This window comes from Theropithecus gelada, chromosome 12, assembly GCF_003255815.1.
Source record: "Theropithecus gelada isolate Dixy chromosome 12, Tgel_1.0, whole genome shotgun sequence".
NCBI lineage: Eukaryota > Metazoa > Chordata > Mammalia > Primates > Cercopithecidae > Theropithecus > Theropithecus gelada.
Window position 1 is genome coordinate 34,793,511 of NC_037680.1, and position 23,812 is coordinate 34,817,322.

At 36.4% G+C, this 23,812-nt stretch overlaps 1 protein-coding gene across 3 annotated transcripts in view; it reads right to left on the reverse strand.

Moving 5' to 3' along the window:
- CCDC148 (coiled-coil domain containing 148) overlaps window positions 1-23,812 on the reverse strand; it is a 280,255-nt gene that overhangs the window by 256,042 nt on the left and 401 nt on the right. The gene's annotated exons all lie outside the window — the stretch shown is intronic.

Genomic DNA, 23,812 nt, shown 5'->3' on the forward strand with positions numbered 1-23,812 from the left:
AGTAGACAATTTGTCCTCTGGATTGTAACATAATGATTGTTAGTAGCTCCTTTTGCTTTGTTCTTGTCTCTGGAAAGCCATTTTTGAATTGCTAATTACTTCTTTGACTTTAGAGCTAATCAGTGGTCTGCTAGAAAAAGCTTTATATGCAATTATAATCATAACACCATGATGTTAATTCTCTTAGTAAAAATCTAAATAAATATAGAAAAGAACACTGTAAAACTGTGGTAGGAGCTATAGTTTAAAGTATTGAAAGTAATTATAACACAAGGAATTTCACAGATAGGTATGAGATTATCCATTAAAGTATGATCAAAAGTTCAATTAAAATTTGAAGTAGTGGCAGAGTAACTAATTTAGTTATATTCTGTTAGTGTTATGTCACAGCCATCACAACACCGAACAAAATATTTTCTATTTGGGCATTCTGAGGAAGCTGTATTACAGTTAACTGCAAATGCCATGTGAGTTTAGAAAAAGTCATGATAGTAAATATCATTTTAATGTAGTTAGTGAATAAATTCGAGTAGGTAAGCATTTGCATATTCAGACGTTGGAAGGAATAGTGGAAAAGACAAGTCTTAGGTATGGTAATGTTGATCCAAGTGTGCCTGACTCGTGTCATTACAGTAGATTTTCCCGGTGCATTGAAAAGAAATAATTTCATATTTAGGTTTTAGAAGACCTGCGTAAACACAAACTTTGAATTTTGCATTCAGTATAGTTAATTGGATTTAAGGATGTTTGTCTCCAGGTTAACTACTGGGATTGGCACACGTGTCCACATGCAGAGTAGTTAATCTTGCGCAACCAGTTTAAGTTTTTTATGCTTATGAACTTGCCTTTTAAAAAAAATTCAGTGTCTACAACTTTATTTGTTCCAGTGATATTTGTACTTGTCGGGCTATCAAGTTATGATGCTCTTGGCCGTTTTTGCTTCTGTTTTTCTATTTCACCTTATACCTAGGATAAGTACCAGTGTTGGCTATTGCAAGGGACTCTGCTTATTCTTTCAACATGCAACTTTAGGGACTAGGAGGGAGCTCATTTTGTGTTGTCAGTAGGTATAGTATCTAGGGCAGTGAATCCTGTAAGTTCAAATGTATAATTAAGTGAAAAGTTGACCTTGAGATTGTCCTTTTCTCTGACCAAAAATGAATAAAGGCTTTTGAAATACATAAAAATAATAAAGAAATAATAATCTGACCTCACAGTGAGAGTTTATCTAAAATTGTCTATACTATAATTTCAATAAAATATAAACCTCATTTTAAAGGCCATAAATAGACATTCAGAACAGATGAAATGATGATGCACATTAGGCAACAATTCACAAAGTGTTCAACAAATTTTCATTTATGACTAATTATGTTCCTGATTCTATAAAAATAAATGGAAACCATTGAGTAATTCATTCACTTATCCATTCAAAAATATTTATGTAGGACCTAGTGCTGAGGATATGGATCTTATTTTCACTGGGGGACAAAGTGGCAGTGACATAATCAGTTTTATACAATTATAAACAAAGTGTGTATTTAAAGGGAAAAAGGGGTTTTCTTGAAGAGGTGGCAAAGCTGGAATCTATAGATATTATAAATGGGAGTTAACCTGGAGGAGAGTGTGATTTAAAGGTAGGAAAAAATAAACAGAATTGCATATCCTGAGATCCTATGGCAAGAAGGAAATGGGGGACCAGGAGTAGTGGCTCATACCTATAATCCCAACGCTTGGGGGACTGAGGCGGGAGGAGTGCTTGAGCTCAGGAGTTTGAGACCAGTCTGGGCAACATGGCAAGACCCTATCTCTAAAAATATACAAAAATTAGCTGGGTGTGGTAGCACATGCCTATAATCTTAGCTACCTGGGAGGCTGAGGTAGGAGGACAGCTTGAGCCCAAGAGGTCGAGGTTGCAATGAACCATCATCACACCACTGCACTATAGCCTGGGTGGCAGGGTGAGACTTTATTCAAAAAAAAAAAAAAGAAGGAAGTGGGGCATTTTCCAAAAACTGAAAGAAGCCAGTTGGTTGGGGAGCACAGTCAAGATCACTGTGGTAGAGAAGAAGCAGGAGAGGTAGACAATGGCCAAAACACAGAGAGTCTTTTAGGCTTTATTTAGGATTAGAGTCTTTATCCTAAAATCAATAAGAATCTATGGAGGAGATTTAAGGAAGGGGCTGACATGCTCAGATCTGATCTTTGGAAGGTCACTTCAGCCTGGGGTATTGAGAGCAGATTTGGGTGGAGGATTAGAGGAGATATACAGAGGCCACTTAGGAGACTGTTACAGTAGATCAGATGAAACATGATATGTAGCTTAAACTAATTCAGTGGCAATGATGAGAAGTAAATAGGGTCAAAAGACTTAAGAGGTAAAACTACAGTACTTGCTGATGGAGAGAATATACAAGGAGGTAGGGTCAGGGATTGCAGCGGAATAAGGAAAAGGAAACTGTCCAAGATCTCTTCCTCATTTCTTAACAGCACAACTAGATGGGATGGAGGAATAATTCACTGAAATACGAAACACTGGAAAAGGGCCAGATTTGGAGGCAGGTGTCAGGGAATGTGAGAAGATAGCAATTTCATTAACTTGACTTTGAGTTGCCTTAGAGATGTCAAAGCAGGCAGGAGGGTTTAGAGCATGTAAGAGAGGGCTAGGCTGGAAACAGAAGTTTGAAAGTCCTTGGTGATCTTTAATGTGATAGGTAAGATTTCCTAGAAAGAGAATGAATAGATAGATAGATAGATAGATAGATAGATAGATAGATAGATAGATAGATAGATAGATAGATAGATAGACAGATAGACAGACAGGAGTACTTAGAACTAAGCCTTGAAAAATTCCAAGATATAATGCTAAGGTAAAGGATGATGAGGTAAAAAGGAATCTTAAAAGAAATAGCAAGAGAAAATGGAGAAAAATCAGATTAGTATGATATTCTAGAAACTGGTGGAAGAGAACCTTTCAAGAAAGAAGGAGTCAACATATCCAATGCATAAGGGCATACATAAACAAAAATGTAAATTGTTACAATTTTTTTCTAAGGGATTAAGATAGTAATAACAAAATTAAGAATACAAACCAGACATCTGCTTCTGGCTATAATGCAGTATCAAAGACCAGGCTTACCCTTCCACTGTAAACAACTAGAAAACTGGAGAAAATATATAAAACCCATGTTTTCACAAATTGGATAACAGGCAAAGCATGTCTGTGATCACTGAAGAAAATGAAACAAGTTGGGTGGAACTCATGATTGCCACAGCTTTCTGACTAGAGGTATACTTCAGGCCATACAACAGGGAGGGCATTCTCAAGCATTAGTAAGCTTCAGGAAACAGAGATCAGCAGTCAGGGAAGGGAAGGCCTCTGGAAGTTGTGAAGCAGAGTTATAAAAAAGAGGGAGCTATGCACAAAATCAGTTCATAAATCTGCATGTAGCTCTTCTTGAGTCTTTGCTGAATACCGAGAGGTGTGTGCAGAGAGGAAAGTAGTACAAATCCCAACAAAAATGGAACAGGAAGATAAAAGTCAAGGAGTTATTTGAGTTCACACAGGGATGAAGATGTTTGACCTCTTACTAGTTAAGGTGGAAAGTCTTTGTGAATCACCCCAGTCATTCACAGGAGAGACCTCAGGAGCCTTAGTAGAAAAACTAAAATTTGTTACAGTAAAGCCTACTCCACACACATTCTACCAAAGCTTAAAAACAAGCCTCAACCTGATCCATAAGTCTTAACTGCCTGCCAAAACAAGGCCCAAAACTATTTTTTTTTAAAAGACAGAAAAATCAGGCATTCAACAATATTAACATTTACAATATCCTGTATCCACTCAAAAAACACTAGAAGCACCAGGAATCAGACAAAAAAGTTGATCAATGAACAAAATAAAAATCCATAAATAGTGATGGGTACAAATATACAATTAAACAGAAGAAATAAGACCTGGTATTCTATAGATCTGTAGGGTGACTACAGTTAATATTAATTTATTGTACATTTTGAAATAGCTTGGAGGGAATAATTCAAATGTTCATAACATAAAGATAAATATTTAAGGTGATATATATCCCAATTACCCTGATTTGATTATATGAATGTATCAAATTATCACAAGTACCCTAAAAAATATATATCTACTATGTATCAATTTTAAAAAGCACAAAAAAATCCAGTAAATAAAAGATAGAGAAATGGCAAAAATGATAGAATTAGTATGAAAGAACTTGAAAATAGATCTAATAAGTGTTATAAGTATGCTACAGGGCTTAAAAGAAAACATAAACATAATGAAAAAAGAGAAAATTTCTAGAGCTGAAAAAAATATAATATGTAAAATGAAAATGTCATTGGATGGAATTAAAAGCAAATTACATACTGCAGAAGAAAAAAAAAATCAATGAACTTAAAGACACAATAGAAATTATCTAAAATGAAACACAGAGTGAAAAAAGACCAAAAAATTAACAGAACCTCCATGATATATCAGGTAATACCAAGAATACTAATATACATGTAAGTGGAGTGCTAGAAGAAAGGAGAGGGAATGAAGAAAAATATTTTAAAAAATAAAAGTCAAAATGTTTTCAAATCTGAAAAAAAAGATAAAATCACAGATTGAAGAATACCAATGAACCACAAACCAAGAATTACAAGCCTTAATAAAACTATTCAAAGGCATTCAATAATCAAATTGTTAAAAAAAAAAAAAAAAACTGTCATAAAAAAATCTTAAAAGCAGCCAGTGGTGGGGTCAAGAAGGGAGACATTATATATAGAAAAACACAGAGAAGAATGATCACAGACTTTACAGATAAGAATGATCACTCTAAGAAACTATACAAGTCAAAAAAAATGATAGAACATCTGCAAAGTGCTGAAAAAATGTTTTTTTTTTTTTTTTAAAAAACCTGTCAGTTTATAATCCTACACACGCCATGAAAATATCTTTGAAGAATAAAGACAAAACAAAAATTTTTTCAGGCAAATAAAAGTGAAAAGACTTCTAGCTGCCCAAAAAGGATTATTAAAGAAAGACCTGCACCGTAAGAATTATTAAAGAAACGCCAATCACAGTGGCTCACGCCTATAATCCCAGCACTTCAGGTAGCTCAAGGTGGGCAGATCACTTGAGGTCAGGGGTTTGAAACCAGCCTGGCCAACATGGCCAAACCCTGTCTACTAAAAATATAAAAAATTAGCCAGGTTTGATGGTGTGTGCCTGTAATCTCAGCTATCCGTGTGGCTGAGGCACCAGAATCGCTTGAACCTGGGAGGTGGAGGTTGCAGCGAGTCAAGATTGTGCCACTGCACTCCAGCCTGGGCAACAGAGCAAGAAAGAAACATGATAACAGATGGAAAATATATGTAGCAGTGTTTACTGCATACATAGAGATGAAAAAGAAATTATAACAATGGCAAATTATAGAAGAAGGGAAATGGAAATATCGTGTGTTAAGGGTTTTATATAATGAATAAACTGATAAAACATAATTTAAGATATACTGTAATGAGCTAACCTACAAATTCTAGAGGAACCACTAAAAATTATAATTAATAATCTCATAGTATAGATAAAGTAGAATAAAACATAATAAAAAGGGAGCAGAAAAAGGCAAAGAAAATTAAAAAATAATAGATGGTGCAAGTAAAAAAAAACAGCAAGATGGTAGGCTTACATTCAACCATATTTTTAAGTATATTAAAGGTAAATGACATAAACACTATAATTAAAAGGAAGAGATTGGCAAACTTGATAAAATAAGACAAACAATATGGTATTTACAAAAAGCCCACTTTAAATACAAACAAAAGTATAGGTAAAAAATACAAGAACGGCAAAAGATATACCATGAAAACGCTATACTATAAACAACTTTATGCCACAAAATTCAACAATGTAGATGAAATGTCCAAATTCCTAAATGACACAAATTACCAAAAATAACTCCAGAAGAACAGCAGATCTGAATTCCTTATATCTATTAACTCAATTACATTATTAAAAACTTCCTCAAAGAGAAAATTCCAGATCTAGACCATTTGACTGGTAACTTTTATCAATCTTCTGAGGAATAAATAATATCAATCCCATACAAACTCTTTCAGAAATTAAAGGAGAAACGAATACACCCCAAATCTTTTTATAATGTTGGTATTTGCGTGATATCAAAGCCAAAAAATTAAATTATAGGAAAAGAGGTCAGGCGCGATGGCTCAAGCCGGTAATCCCAGCATTTTGGAAGGCCAAGGTGGGTGGATCACCTGAGGTTAGGAGTTCGAGACCAGCCTGGCCAACATGGTGAACATGTGCATGATGTGATGCCTCACATCATACACAAAAATTAACATAGGCAAAATTATAGGTTGGGTGCAATAGCTCACACCTATAATCCCAGCACTTTGGGAGGCCAAGGTGGGTGGATTGCTTGAGCTCAGGAGTTTGAGACCAGCATGGGTAACCTCATGGTTAGATGAGTTAGATGGCAAAACCTCATCTCCACAAAAAATAAAACATATATATATATATATAAAAAACATGGGTGTGGTGGCCCACACCTGTAGTCCCAGCTACTCAGGAGGCTGAGGCAGGAGGACTGTTTAGGCCTAGGAAGTCAAGGCTGCAGGGAGCTGAGATCAAACCACCGTACTATAGCCTGGGCAACAGAGTAAGACCTTGATTCAAATATATATATATATAAAACAAAAGCATAAATGAAAGAAAAACTTAATATAGTGGACTTTATCAAATTTAAAACTTTTGTCATAAAAACTGTTCAGAAACTTAAGTTGTAAACAAAATACTAGGAGAAAATATCTATGATACATATATCTGACAAAGCACTTGTATCCAAATACATAATGAATTTTTAAAATCTCAATAGTAAGACAACCTAATTTTAGAAAGGGTAGATTATTTGAACATATGCTTCACAATAGAAGACATACTAATGCTCAATAAGCATATTAAAAAATGTTCAACATCCTTAGTCATCAGGAAAATGCAAATTTAAATTACAATAAGATGCCACTACACACACATTACAATGGATAACATTTATTATTATTACTTTTTTAGACAAGGTATTTCTCTGTCGTGCAGGCTAGAGTGCAGTGGTGCAATTATGGCTCACTGTAGCCTCCACCTCCTGGGATCAAGCGTCTTCCTACCTCACCTCCTGAGTAGCTAGGACCACAGGCACATGCCACCACACTCAGCTGTTTTTCTTTTTTTATTACTATCAGTTTTAGTAGAGATGAGGTCTCACTATGTTGCCCTGGCTGGTCTTGAACTCCTGGGCTCAAGAGATCTTCCTGCCTCAGCCTCCAAAAGTGCTGAGATTACAGGTATGAGGCACAGCACCCGGCCTAAAATTTAAATGTTGATAATATCAAGTGTGGACAAGAAAGTAGAGTAACTGAAACGTTACACATTGCTGGCAGGAGTGTAAAATGGTATAGCCATTTTGGAAAACTGTTTGGCAGTTTCTTAACTGTTAAGTAGCTAAACATAAACTTAGTCTGGGACCCAGCAATTTCAAGCGAAACAATGTACACCTCCACAAAAAACTGTACATAAATATACATACATTACTCATCATAACCAAAAACTGAAACAACTCAAATGTCCATCAACAGGCAGATGAATAAAGAAATAAATACATGCATAATAGTCCCCCCTTATCCTCGGGAGATGCATTCAAGACCCCCAGTGGATGCCTGAAACCTTTAATAGTACCAAACCCGGTATATACTATTTTTTCTTATACTTACATACCTATGATAAAGTTTAATTTCTAAATTAGGCACAGTTAAAGATTAACAAAATAACCACTAATAAAATAGAATGTTTATAGCAAGACTGCACTTCAGCCTGGGTGACACAGTGAGACCCTGTCTCTTAAAAAAAGGAAAAAGAGGCCAGGCACGGTTGCTCACGCCTGTAATCCCAGCACTTTGGGAGGCCAAGGTAGGTGGATCACAAGGTCAGGAGATTGAGACCATCCTGGCTAACACGGTGAAACTCCGTCTCTACTAAAAATACAAAAAATTAGCCGGGCATGGTGGCGGGCGCCTGTAGTCCCAGCTACTCGGGAGGCTGAGGCAGGAGGATGGTGTGAACGCAGGAGGCAGAGTTTGCAGTGAGCCAAGATTGTGCCACTACACTCCAGCCTGGGCAACAGAGCTAGACTCTGTCTCAAAGAAAAGAAAGAAAAAAGAAAGAAAAAGTACCATACTTGACAATGACAATTACCCCCTGTATAGGCTATATAAACAAATAGACCAGCAATTCTAGGGAAAGATATCTTGAAAGAGAATCTGCACTACTATTATAATACTGGGGTGAGCGGATTACACTACAGTCCCAGGTTTGGACAAACTAGAGAGATTTCAACATCTCTTCTTCTGAGCCTTTGGAAAAATGGAATTTTTATTTCTAGGACTGTCAATTCACCAGAATGAACTATAGAACCCTAAATGAACATATGCAAGACACAAAATCAAGATATCTTCTGAATGAATTGTATTTAAAATAATATTTTCTAACTAAATATCACACCAAAAATTTTAAAGTAAATCAGAAGTATCTAATTAAAAGTTTACAAAGTAAGTACAGAATGTAGTTGCCTTATACATACAGAAAGGTCTACTGATTTCTGACATAACCATGCAATATGATTGTTTTCCTCTTAGTAACATATTTGAAATAAAATATATGCTGAAGATGTTTTATTAAAAGGCCAAATTCTTTGCTATGTGACATCCTATGGCTCAGGAATTTTAATTCTTTCTTTTGTTGACATATTTCTTTTTGAACTTCAAACACAGTATTTATGATCTGAAAAGGTACATATACTAATTGATTGGCCTTTTGTCAATATTGTTTAGTATTATTTTACTTCCACCTTAGAAGAGTAAGAGGAAAAGTTAGTGATTGATTTATCCAGATTTAATTTTAGTATCTTCCATGTTCATCAAGAATGTGCAATATTATAATTTTCTAACTACCATAGAATTTTAACATTTTACCAGCAAAAATCTTTTTATGTGCCTTCTTTTCATATGACATATTTGTCATGCTCACTCTACAGAACATTTGGCATAATGGTACTTCTTAATCAAAATGGATAAATACCCTCTTATTTTAAAAATCTACATACTTAGATATTGAGGTGGAAAGTATGTTTTACACTCAAACTAGAATCCTGTTATTGGATTTGGCTGCCTTTTTCTTATAAAAAGACCTGCTGTATTTAAAATTTTTGCTTTGATAGAGAATAGAAAAAGAGCTCTGTTATAAAAAACAAAGGCTTTTTAAAGGTAGTATTGAAAATAAATAATTGGCTTTGTTCATTAGAGGCTAAATCTATTTTGTGGATTGAAAGAGCTAAGAACAGATTGCTTCCCTCAGATTCTTAGCAAAGAAATGTTTTTGTCAATTAATATTCTTTGCTAAGAACAGTTTTTCCAGTGTTGTTTTTCAAATGGAATAATATTATAAATAGGCCTGTCCAAAGGACAATTCTTGGGCTTTTTTCTAAGATCTTAAGGTCTTAGAGCATAATAATTATGGCATGCCAGTTCAGAAGCATGGTAGAAGACAAAAAATCATGTTTCAAACACGAAATGTACTGGGAGAAAAAGTTGCCATAGGTAGCCTTTCTTTCAAATTAAATAAAAGGAACATCAACCACAAATTATGCCAGTCTTCCTCTTCTCATCAGGCTTTTGCCCAACATTTACATCCCAGGATGATAGCAGGAAAAGAGCAGGAAGCAAGGAATTGAGTGCCATTGCAAAAGGCCCAGAAACTGTAAGAACACAGCATTCCACACACCCAGTGTTGTTCCCCTGCTTCAGCTTTATCCTCTCTTCCAGCCTGTGCTGAAGTCACTGCCACTTTATGAGAGTCAGTAGCAATTACTATGTGCCAGACACTATCCTAAGAGTCTTAGCTCTTTTAACTCATTAAATACTCACAACAATGTTTGAGTAACACCGTTCTTCTCATTTTGCAAATGGAGAAACTGTGGTTCAAGATCATTCAGCTGCTGAGTGGAGAGACCAGATGCAAACCCAGGCAGTCTGGCTCCAATGCCCGCAAAGGTTTCTATTCTACCCTCTCTCCAGTAAAGGGAGATGGCTACAGTTAGTGGCTCCTCAACAGGCATGGAAGAAGATCAGTCACTGGTTTTTTTGTTTTTTGTTTTTTGTTTTCCCAGTAAACAGCTGCTCCCTTGTTAAGGTAGGGGTAAGGTCCTAGAGTTAGGGACAGGAAGGCAAGATATAAGTAGGAGTAAAGCAGAAAGGCATATCTCGAACAAACAAACAAAGAGTCACCCAGGCACAGTGGCTTATACCTGTAATCTCAGCACTTTGGGAGTGCGGGGTGGGAGGATCTCTTGAAACCAGAAGTTTGATCCCAACCTGGGCAATATAGTGAGACCTCATCTCTACAAATAACAATAATGATAACAAAAATGGCCAAGTGTAGTGGCCTGTGCCTGTGGTCCCAGCTACTTAGGAGGCTGAGGTAGCAGGATCACTTGAGCCTGGGAGACCAAGGCTGCAGCCAGCCATGATGGTGCCACTGCACTCCAACCAGGGGACAGAGCAAGTCTGTCTCAAAAAAAAAAAAAAAAAAAAAAAAAAAAGAAAGAAAGAAAAAAAGAAAAAGAAAAAAGTGAAGGCAAGAGAAAAGTCTATTCAAACATAGCTTCTGGAAAAATTGAAAACTAACAAGGGAGTGAAAATAGACTTAAGAGCTATAGCAATGTGATAAACATTTTTGGGAAATTTCTTTCAAAATAAAAAAAAATCAAAATATAGACTGAAACCATGTAGTATTTCTTTTTTTTTTTTTTTTTTTTTTTTTTGAGACGGAGTCTTGCTCTGTCGCCCAGGCTGGAGTGCAGTGGCCGGATCTCAGCTCACTGCAAGCTCCGCCTCCTGGGTTTACGCCATTCTCCTGTCTCAGCCTCCCGAGTAGCTGGGACTACAGGCGCCCGCCACCTCGCCCGGCTAGTTTTTTGTATTTTTTAGTAGAGACGGGGTTTCACCGTGTTAGCCAGGATGGTCTCGATCTCCTGACCTCGTGATCCGCCCGTCTCGGCCTCCCAAAGTGCTGGGGCCACCGCGCCCGGCCTAGTATTTCATTTTATACACAAATTAACCTAGGCCAGGAAATATTTCTGCCCAACCGAGTCATTTTATAGATGGGTAAACACAGGCCATAAAGATTGAATGCCCTGCCCAAGACTTGAGGAAGCAGGCAGGACAGGCAAGGCTACAAGTCACCCACACCTCCTGACTTTAAGCTCTGCTCTTCCACCAACTATATTAAACACAATTTATCAGCTTTTAAAACACAAAAGCCATAGTCAATAGGTTGCAATTCAATTTTAAGAACATAAAAAATTACAGTGTACCCATATCAAAGGTTAAATACACAATACCTCAGGCTATCACCTGCTCAATAGCCAAATAATATTGTAAAGTAGTAGTTAGATAAAGTAGTCATTTTTAAATGTGAGGAGGAGAATTATTGGCATAACTGCACTTTTTTTCTTCCAATATTTTATCCATATAACATTTTCAATATTTACATTATTTTAAACTTGGAAAATTTAGTCACATGCATATACACATATATACAGCAAACATGGTGAAATGACTGAATCTTATTAATTTCTTCTTCTCTATAAGGGAAATCAAAAGGTTGAATAGAAAGGGATTTAAGCTGAGAGTTATTAGGCCAGTATTAATACTGATTTATAATCTCTAAGATTCCTCTAGTCCTAAAATTCTATAATTTTAGAAAGCTCATAATTGAAAAAAACATTGGATTAAAATATTAAATTTAAGTATTTGACTAATGAGATTATGACATACCATCTAAAGAAAATTATTTCTAGTGGTTTCAAAAAAGGGAGAAGAGGCTGGGTACAGTGGCTCATGCCTGTAATCCCAGCACGTTGAGAGGCTGAGGTAGGAGGATTGCTTGAGCCTAGGAGCTCAAGACCAGCCTGAGCAACATAGGGAGACCTCATCTCTATAAAAATAAACAAAATTTGCCAGGCATGGTGGCACATGCCTGTGGTCCCAGCCACTCAGGAGGGCTGAGGCAAGAGGATCACTTGAGCTGGGGAGGTTTAGAATGCAGGGAGCTGACACCTTGCCACTGCACTGCAGCCTGGGTGACATAGCAAGACCCTGTGTTGAAAAAAAAAAAAATAAGATTTACAAGAAGTTGATAAAATACTGGTGATTATGTTATCTATGGGATTACAAATTATGTTAGTTGATAAAGAAATTTTTACCAATCTTAACAAATAGAAAGGGGGGGCAAAAAGTTAATGTAAAGTAGAAATAAGAAGTTCTTTCCTGACATAAACTCTTTGATACTAAAGCCCTCTGTGTTTATGCACACTAGCGTAGGAACACTAGCATACTTATACAAAAAGTTCAGAAGCTTACATAGTTCACACTTTTTTTTAAGTTTAAACGTTAATAATGTTGTAAGAAATGCAGAAGTATATTAAACCTCATTTTCATAGATGTGGGAAAGAGACAATGGAAAAATAAGTGACTTTTCCAAGGCCAAACAGTAAATCATTAAATGCCTATGATTTTAAAAATCAAGTTTTCAATGGACCATAAAAATGAATTAATTCTGTGTGGGCAGATATTTTTCTTTTATCAAATTCTCTACATTATAGGAATTTCCTTGTCTTTCTTCCTGTTGTGTTTTTGTTATTTATGTCCTACTTTTACATCATTTAGAAATGTCCAAAGAAGGCTACTCCTCTCAATACCACTGGAGATTTCATTGACTTTTCTCAGTTTGAATCACAATAATGATCACTGTCTCTGATGATCAGTGTATCTGAGATTCAAATTCATTGGAGCTAAATAATTTAAGTGATCTTTAAGACAAAGAAAAACGCAAAAGAACAAGATTAAAATATGGTCTTTCAAAGACTTACTTCTAGTAATTGGGGTAGACAGAAGAGAAAAAACCAAAACGACAACAAAATACACAAAAATGGCAGGGAAATAATGAACATTTTATCTAAAGATATTCCACTAAAACTTTGAGGTCTCACTCACACATCTCTCTTACTAACACTTTTGAGGATATATTTCCAAATTTACTTATTTTAAATTCTTTAAGTGTAATCGTGTTCTAAATTATGTATATTATAAAGTACAAATATAGAAAATCTATGAGTACAAGAAAAAAGATATATAATGTGGACATATGTAGTATAGACAATTGGAATAAATGTTAGTGAAAGTTATGTGATGGACTGTGCTTCACTACTTGAAAATCTTGGTTTAATGGTTGGTCATAGAAGAATTCAAACTCTAAGGGCAGTTCACCCCCATACTTGGCTTTAATGAATATAGTCATTAAAATAGACACTGGAAAAAATATGGAAGAAATACAAAATAGGCTCTATGTAATCAATTACGATGCTCAAATTTCAATTCCTGGGCTGGGCGCTATGGCTTACACCTATAATCCCAACACTTTGGGAGGCCAAAAGGGGAAGATCACTTGAGGCCAGGGGTTTAAGACCAGCATGGGCAACATAGTGAGACCCCATCTCTACAAAAAAACCTAAAATGTAAAAATTAGCCAGGCATGGTGGCACACGCCTGTAGTCCCAGATACTCAGGAGGCTGAGGCAGGACTGCTTGACCCCAGGAGTCTGAGGCTGCAGTAAACTATGGTCACACCACAGCACTCTAGCTTTCTGACAGGGCAAGACCTTGTCTCAAAAAAAAAAAAAAAAAAAAAAAAAAAAATCAATTCCATCCACCAATTATGCAAAGATTGTAATTTAGTCTTTTTCTCCAGTGAATTTCTGGCTTCTCTGAGGTCAAACAGTTTTCCTCACAAATTTTTTTTTTTTTTTTTGATGTTTAATAGCTGGGTTCTGATCCACTGAAATGCCATTAGGAATATTTTTAATCATGTTAGAAAATGTTTTCAAATTTATTAAGTCTTCATATAAGCAAGTTCTAAGATGTGCTTATGTCATTATTCAAAATTTTTAAATTTATAATAGCTTTATTGGGGTCTAATTTATATTCCATAAAAATATACCCATTAGAACTGTATTATTTTTAATAAATGTATTGTTGTATAACCATTACCACTATCCACTTTTAGGACATTAACATCACCAGAAAACATTCAGTCACTTGTATTAAATCCTCCCATCCCAGTCTAAGGTAATCACTGATCTGTCTTCTATCTCTATATTTTTTCCCTTTTTGGGAGTTTCATATAAATGGTATCATACAAATGAGGCCTCTTGTCTGCCTTTTTTTCTCTTGGCATAATATTTTGGAGATTTATCCATACTGTGCCATGTATCAGTAGTTCATTATTTTTAGAGCTGAATAGTATTCAAGTATGCCATGTTTTGTTTTGTCAATCATCAGCTCATAAATATTTAGATTATTTCCAATGTTTTGCTATTATTAACAATATTACTATTGTTCATGTAAAAGTCTCTGTGGACATACATATTTATTTCTATTGAAGTAGGATTGCTGGGTCATACAGTATAAGTTTATATTTACATATATAACTTTTTTTTTAGACTAGGCCTCTCTACATTGTTTGGACTGGCATGCAGTGGCTATTGATAGGTGCAATCCCACTACTGATCAGCACAGGAGTTTTGACCTGCTGTTTCCCACTCCCCTCTTCTGAGGCAACCTGGTGGTCCCTTCCTCCCAGGAGGTCACCATAGTGATGCATAACGGTACAGACACCTGATCAGCATAGTGCACTATCGCCCAGAACTCCTGAACTCCAGGGATCCTCCTGCCTCAGCCACCTGAGTAGCTGGGTCTACATGCATGCAACATTGTGTCTGGCTATGTTTATGTTTTCAAGAAGTTGCTAAATGACTCCAAAAAGTGTGTATACCATTACACATTTAGCAATTTATGAGAGTTGCAGTTTTTTCACATCTTTGTCATCACTGTGTATTGTCAATTTTTGGCTTATATCCATTTTACTGGTAGTGTACTGGTATCATATTGTGGGTATAATTTGCATTTCCCTAATGATTAATAGTTGAACATCTTTTCATGTGCTTATTAATCATTCATATGCCTTTTCAGTGAAATCTCTATTAAAACATTTTATTTGTAATTGAATTTCTTATCTTATTTTTGACATTTAGCATGCTTTATATATTCTAGATACAAGACCTTTATCAGATATTTGACCTAGGAATTTTTTCACAGGCTGCTATTTGTCTTTTCACTTTCTTACTTGTATCTTTTAGAGAGCAAAACTTTTCATTTTTATAAAATGCGATTTATCAATTTCTTCTTTAATGGATCACAATTTTGGTGTTGTATCTAAGAAACCTTTCCAAAAGCAAGGTTGCAGAGATTTTCTACTGTTTTTAGATATAATTTTAGCTCTTACATGTAGGTCTGTGATATATATTAATTTTTTTCTGCATGGTGTGAGGTAAGAAATTAAGTTCAGTATTTTGCATATGAATATGCAATTATTCCAGTAGTATTTCTTTAAAAAAAGCATCCCTTTCACTATTGCTCTGCTTTGTCATCTTTGCTGAAAACCAACTGATTGTAAATACATTAATTTCTATACCCTCTATTTCATTGATCTAAGTGTCTATCATTATGCCAATATTACATACATTCTATTATTATAGCTTTATAAGTTTTGAAATTAGTATTGTAATAACTCTTAACCTTTTTTACAAGATTGTTTTTGATATGTATTTCCGTTTTATTTTATTTTTTTTATTTATTGTTGAGATGGGGTCTCATTCTGTTATCCAGGCTGGAGTTTAGTGGTGTGATCACAGCTCACTGCAGCCTTGACTTCCTGGGCTCCAGCCATCCTCCTACCTCAGGCTCTTGAGGAGCTGGGACCACAGGTGTGAGCCACCATGCCTGGCTTATTTTTGTATTTTTGGTAGAGATGGGTTTTTGCCATGTTACCCAGGCTGGTCTTCAACTCCTGAGCTCAAGCAATCCACCCCCTCGGCCTCCCAAAGTGCTGGGATTACATGCTTGAGTCACTGCACCCGGCCTGTATTTCCATTTTAAAATTGACTTCTCAATTCCTATAAAAATGCTTGCTAAGATATTGATAGAGATGACATTTAATCTATAGATCAAAGGTCTTATGCTTGTTTTTTAAAATTTATTCTTAAATATTGTCTTCTTTCTCATGTTATTGTAAGTGGAACTGTTTCTTTTTGTTTTTTTTTTTTTCTTTTTTTTCCGATATGGAGTCTTGCTCTGTCATCCACGCTGGAGTGCAGTGGTACAATCTTGGCTCACTGCAACCTCCGCCTCCCAGGTTCAAGCTATTCTCCAGCCTCAGCCTCTTAAGTAGCTGGGATTACAGGTGCCCGCCACCACACCACACACACACACAAAAATAATTTTTGTATTTTTAGTAGAGACAGTGTTTCACCATGTTGGCCAGGCTGCTCTCGAACTTCTGACCTCTTGATCCGTCCACCTCAGCCTCCCAAAGTGCTGGGATTATAGGCGTGAGCCGCCACGCCCAGCTGCAACTGTCTTTTAAAATTCATTTTCAGATTCCTAGTTCCTAGCATATAAAAATATAACTGACTTCTATATATTGATCTTGTATTTTGTGACCTTGTTAAATTCATTTATTAGGTCCTAGTAGGATTTTTTATATATAAGACCGAGTAATCTGTAAATAAAGATATCTTTAATTTTTCCTTTTCAATCAATATGCCTTTGATTTATTTTTCTTTCCTTGTTACACTAGCTAGAATCTCCAGTAAAATGTTGACTGAAAGAATTGAGAATGGACATCCTTATGTATTCTCCCATTCAAGTACTAATGAGCTCTGTCCCTTCTTGCCCTCCTTGGTTTCTTTTTTTTTTTTTCCGAGACAGAGTCTCACTCTGTCACCCAGGCTGGTATGCAGTGGCAGGATCTCAGCTCACTGTAGGCCCCACCTCCCAGGTTCAAGCAATTCTCCCTACCTCAGCCTCTTGAGTAGCTGGCACTATAGGCACCCACCACCATGCCAAGCTAATTTTTGTATTTTTAGTAGAGATGGCATTTTGCCATGTTGGCCAGGCTGGTCTTGAACTCCTGACCTGAGGTGATCTGCCCACCTTGGCCTCCCAAAGTGCTGGGATTATAGACATGAGCCACCATGCCCGGCCCCTCCCTACTTTCTGAAATCAGACATAAGGTATGTTCAAGGTGGCATGGCCATATTTTTTATTCTCAGAAGGAAAGCACAGAGTCTTTCACCATAAACATGTTGTTATCTGTTGGTATTCATAGATGCACTTTATCACACTGACAAAGTTCCCTTCTACTGTTAGTATGCTGAGCATTTTACCATGAATCAGTGTTGGATCTTGTCAATTGCTTTTTCTGGCACATATTGTCATCTTCATCTTTTTTGTATTTTAAAAATTTACTAAACTACAGAAAAATGTGAAAGTTCCTGACAAGATGATGCATTAGTAGGTACTGTTGTCTTGCTGTGCTGATCCAACCCCAAAGATGTGCAGAAAACAAAAACAACAAACAGTGGCCCAGGGATGTAAAGCGCCAGGCATTATGGCTGAAGGAGAGGGCAGATATTTTTTGAATGATTTATTTTCTCTCCGCTACTGCTCTAATAAGCTTCTTTCTACCTCTATGAAGCAGACAAAAGAGCTCTGAAGTTAGGAAAATAATGAGGTCATATTTTCTGAGGTTTTATTTTAGAAGAACTTCAGATCTAGCGTTTTACAACAGCCCTCTACTGTGGTGATCATTTGATGACCCAGTGTTAGCACTGAGTAAGAGCTGCTTTCCAACTGGAGATGATGGGTGACTTGCCAGGTGCCCTGCATCTGTCTGACAACCTTCTTTTACTTTGAGTTTTGCACAAAGCTGCTGGCTGTATGGGACCTGTCAGTAATTAGCACACTTCCAACACAGGTCCACTTATGGTAAGTGTCACCTTCATTTTGAAGAACAGTTTTGCTACATATAGAATTCTTGATTGACAGGTTTTTTCTTTCAGCATTTTGAATATATCCTTTTACCACCCTCTAGTATCTTTTGTTTCTAATGAGAGGTCAGCTGTTAATTTTACTGTGATTCCCTTGTGTAAAATGAGTTGTTATTTTCTTGCTGCCTCAAAATTTTCTTGTTTTTGTCTTTCAGCAGGCTAAGATGTATCTAGTTGTGCCTCTCTTTATGTTTATTCTACTTGGTGTTTGCTGAGTGTCTTTGATGTGTGCATTAAGATTTTAAACAGATTTGGGAAGTTTTAGGACATTGTTTCTTCAAATATTTTTTCTATACCCTTCCATCCCTCCTTTCCTTCTGGGGCTCCCAGCATAAATTGGTATACTTTGATTCTGTCCCACAAGTCCCAGAAGCTTTGTTCATTTTTCTTCAGTCTTTCTTCTATTCTTTAGGTTGGATATTTTCTATTAGTCTGTCTTCAAGTTCACTGATTCCTTGTTCTGCCATCACAAATTTGCTATGGAACCCATACAGTAGATTTTTAAATTGTTGTTATATTTTTCAACTCTAAAATTTTTTGTTTCTTTTTCATAGTTTATATTTCTCTATTTAGAGTCCATATTTGTTGAGTCATTTCATCTTTAAGTTTTAAAACATACTTATACTAGTTGTTTTGAATTAGTTGTATACTAAATCCAACAAGCCACTTAGAGCATCTAATGGCTGATGATTTTCCTGAATTTCAGTCATACTTTCCTGTTTTTATGCAGGTCTCATAATTTTTGCTGATAATTCAGTATTTTAAATAAAATAGTGTAGCAATTTTGGATGACATCTGATTTTCCTCCTGAGAAATTTTTAAATTGCTGGAACTTAAACATCAGAATCTATTTCTTCTGCATTGTAAAACTACTGATGTCTCTAATAAATTATTTTCCAGCCTGATTCCTAAAATGTATAATAGAAATACAAGTTCCAATATTTTCTTCCCATACCAATGATGTGGCAAAATGATTCTGAAAAAACAATTATATCACTATAATTGAAACCCTGAAAAAATTATATCACTAATTTTCTCAAAGTCCTTCTCTTATCTCCAACTTGAAAGGATGAGAACAGAGAACTGAGGAACACAGGGCTTTGATATGGGAGAGTAGGGGGTAGAAACACCACACTAAAAAAAATTCTTTTGCCTAACTCAGGTTGGCAGTAATTTGATTCTAGATAGATAATTCATTTTCTATTATTTGTTTATTTAAAAAAAACCTTTAGGGTGTTACTCTTCATAGTTCAACAAGTCGTAATACCTGTTTTCTTTCATTGTAAAATATTTGCATAATTTGTAAATGAAGCCTTGGATGGCAAGGAACAGGGACTCACTAAAGGCAAACAAGGAAAAGAATGGAGTAGGGATGATCACAGGAAACAAAAATCTCACAAAACAAAAAGGAAATGAAGTTTATTTAAGTATGACCTTATGAGGAGAATAGTGAAAGGAAGGAAAAACACTTTTCCTCTATCCTCCTAGGTTCAATGTCTGAGAATGAAACTGATAAAAGACAGACTGACAAGACAAAAAACATTTAATTACATATGTACACAAAAGCTTCACAAAGAAATGTGACTCAGGAGGCAATTAGAATTTTTGGCCGATATCGTCTTAACAGAAGTGATAAAGTGTGAAGAGGCTACACAAAGGAAAGGGGGTATGGGGCTTCCTGTGGAGAACAGAGTTGAGGGGGGAAGTTATGGAAAGGTGCTAGGAAACATATAAGTAAGGGTTGTCTATTAAGGTGTGTTATGTGCATAAGTGTCCTCTCCAGTAATAAGAGTCATTTCCAAGTAGATCCTTTCCTGGTAGTAGAGAGGGAGACAACTTTACAAATAGAAAGTAATGGCCTACTTTTAGACAGAAAAGCAGAAGGGAAAGAGTTTTTCTTGCATCTGCTATTTCTCAATTGCTTTCAGCTCAAAATATTCCTTATGCCAAAATGGCACATTTTGGGGTAGGCATATTGTTGTCCCATCAATAGGAACCCAGAAAACATCAGGACCAAGACAGTGCTCTCTCCGGTTCACTTGTCCTCTCAATTTCAAATTCCCTGGGAAATAATCTGATTGGCATAATTACCAGTTAGGGGGCAATGGGTTGGCTGCATGGGTCAGGTCTCCACAGGGGCCGATGCCATGCCAGGTGCATTGTTATGAGGTGTGCAGGGCTGCCTCCTTCAAGGGCTGTGGATATACGTACTAGGAAGCATGACTATTACACATACCAGATGTTTGATGCCATTCTGATTTTATGAAGTTGTTAAAATCTCATGACCCCACTGTTTTCCAGGAGACAGAACAACCTAGAAGTTTCCTACACCAAAAAAAAAGTAACCCTTGTTTAACTTGCTTAGCAAAGCTGAATTTCAAAACCTCTATTCTGCTCTATCATACTTTATCTGATTTTTCCGCACTGAACAGCTAATCCCAACTTTTCCTGATTCTCTCCCAACATCCTGATTCCAATTTTTTATTATTCAAAGTCAAGATCTTCCAAGAACTAAACAAAGGACTACCAAATATTGGCTTTTCTTAGTGTGGGAGGTGTTTCAGTAGTTTAAGGCAGTGAGGGACACAGTCATGACCACGATGTGGATCCTATCTGTCAGGGGAAAAGGCTCACACAAAAATAACCACAACATGGGACAGAGTATCAAGGGCCACAATACAGTAAGAAAGAACTCACCCTCTCAAGAATAGGGAGGGCCAGGAAATTTTCAGAAAGTTTTTACAGGTAATTATTAGGCAGAGTCATGGGAGGATTTGCATAATATATTCAGAGGATGGGGATGGGGTGGGGCTCAGCCAATCCTGAAACCACCATAGCCACCTGAGCAGAACTATTATTAAGCCCCAGCAACCCTTCTCAGGACCCGCTTATTCCACCACTCTCTTTCCCTCCTTTGCCACCCACCTCTGTTTTAACATTCCTCTTTAAAAAGAAAACCCCAAAATTATCATATTGGTGTACTTTTTGAAGATTTTATCTTTACCTCCCCCACTCCTCCATAGACATCCAGATATGACAAGAGACTCAGTGTTCCTGCTTCCTCCTATTCCTTGCTGCCTCTGCTATGCTTCTTAGGGAATTTACCACTAATTTTTATGGGATAATACGAAAATAATAAACATTGGAAAGTTACAAAGTTTTCATAATCTTAAAAGTTTCAGGTTGACTTCTTTCTGAGCTGGTAATTGAAAAGTTCTTCGAATTTCTGCTGTTTACTTTTGTTCTTGAGGGTGGAGTCACCAAACCTCTTACTATTCTAACCTTGCCCTGGGCCCCAGTGTCAGCCTGAGCACAGGCCCTCTTCCCACCCCTACTTCCCAGCACTTTTCCCAAGGTGGCCAGGCTAGCAGTTTAAATCATCCTCTTCTCAAGCTGGTCATTTGCATTTCTGTGGATCCTCAGGGTAGGCGACAATGGTTTCATTCCTTTACTGGAAATCTGGAATTGGGCCATTGCAGCTTGGAGGCAAGGACATTTTTGTAGGAGAGAACTTAATTGGCAAAATAAGCCAGGATTTTGAGGAGAAACAGCACAATCTTCAAAATCATTTCTGTTGTATTCAAGGGCCAAAACATTGGCGACAAAGTAGAAACCTCAAGAAATTCCCTTCAGACAGTTTCTTGGTGAAAAGAAAGGCCTACTGATAGAGATGGTGGTAGGGTAGAAGGAAGGTGGTTTTACCAAAAGCCAGATGTTTGGAAGACTTAGGAAAAATCTTTGGAGGAGAGGGTGTAACACATCATGTAAGAGATAAATTATAATCAATAGAGCAAAATCCTGGTAGAGAGAAGATGGCTCATGTTTAGGAGCATAAGTGGAGTATGAGCTTTGAAGAGAAATGTGGACACCCCTTCTCAGCCATGACTGAAGGAGGTGCAGATGTGTGAAAACTAGGACTGGGTTTTAGGAAAGTTAAGTTGAGGAACCTCATGGTGGATCTTTCAGTAGAGTACGAGGCAAGATCATTTGCAGAAGTGGAGGAAAACCACGTAAAGTGAGGGCTTGAGGAAAGCAAACATAGGACAGGTTTGGAAGTGGCCTGGATAATGTTCTTGGATAAGTTCCAGATAATCATCCTCCTGATGAGGAAAGGAATTGAGAATCAGTGAAGACACAGCCAAGTCTGAATAGCATGAACTTTGAGTGGAATGAAGTGATTCTTTAACACTATATAGCAATCCTTAGTAGTGCAAGAGCAAGTTCGAAAGAAACCTTTCAACTAAATACAAAAATAAAAAAATTAATGTTGAGTGGCAACTTATTTCAGAGGACATTATTCATGGTGGATTTTAGAAACATTTTAATTATGACAAACACAAAATTTACAATATCAAAATAGTCATCAGAGAAAAAACACACACAAAAAAAGATTATTGGAGTAATAATAAGCTTTTTTTTCTTCTTTCTATGCTAGCCTAAGGCAAAAGAAAAGGAAAGACCCATTTTTTCTTCCCATTAGACACATCTTCCATTCATTTGATATTATTCAAATTTTTTTTAAAAAAGCAAAATCATTGGTATCTTTTCATTGAACATGTGTCTTATATAACAATTTGTGGTTTACTTTTTCTATTCTATAAACAAAAACACATACTAAAAAGCCAGAAGAAGTTAAAAACAGCCTATTTCCATGATGGCCAGCCATGGCACAGCACTTCCTGGCCCCTGCAGATCCCTTCCCAATTCTGAAAATATTTAGGGGGAACATTCACATGTTCAACTGTTTTTTACTACAAATGTGGAGTGGTTTTTTTTTTTCCAATCAAGGCACCATATTAACATTTCTTAGGTTACATCTTTGTAATCTTCAAATATAGTAAGATAAAAACCGGTAGCAAAGTGTATCACCCAACTTAAAATTCAGAATACTGAGACATATGCAGCTTGCACACACATTAATCTGTTTCTCTCAACAAAATATTTGTAATTTCCAAAATCCTATCAGCTTTTTCACACAATATGGTCCCTCCAATTTGAGGGGCAGTAACGTAAACATAGTCTCCTTACTAAAGAGATTAGTCTAAAAAAAGTAAAATCACCAAAAGAAAGAATGTAAGAATATCAGTGGCTATAAGCTAGAGCAATATCATGTTTTAAAGCCTTATATGTTCATGAAATCTCACTTTAAGAAGGTGATATCTAAATACAAAATATATTGACAAAACAATTAGTATTGACAAACTAGCACAAAATGATTTTAAATGAAAGTAGAAGACATTATTAAAGCTGAAGATTTTTGTGTGTACTGATTTCATGCCTCAGGTTATTTCCATATCAAATTTAAAGAGATACTGGAAAATAGAAAACAAAATCCATCAACTGTAATCCATTTCCCTTACTCTTTTGTGAAATCATCGGAAGGCGTGAAGCACCGTTTCTATTTCCTCTGTCTTTATCAAGCCTGTAACCTCTCAAGCGAAAGAACATGCACCTGTCAAGCTCATCGTGCAGGATGTACACACAGATGTGTTTAATAAATATCTGCCCACAGGGAGATTAGAGGTTTGCTTTGAGAATCAGGGAACAGGCTAGCTCATGTGTTGACGCTTTGGCATCTATCATACAATCCGCCACCTTGTTTCCTTACCAAAATAACCTCAAAGGAAATCCTCTTTGAGTCTTCTTTGAGAAGGGTTATAAGTTTGAAGACCCAAAACGTTGAGGCAAGATCCACCTCAGGGAAGGGGGAGTGGCTGGGGAGAACAGCGTAAGTAGGA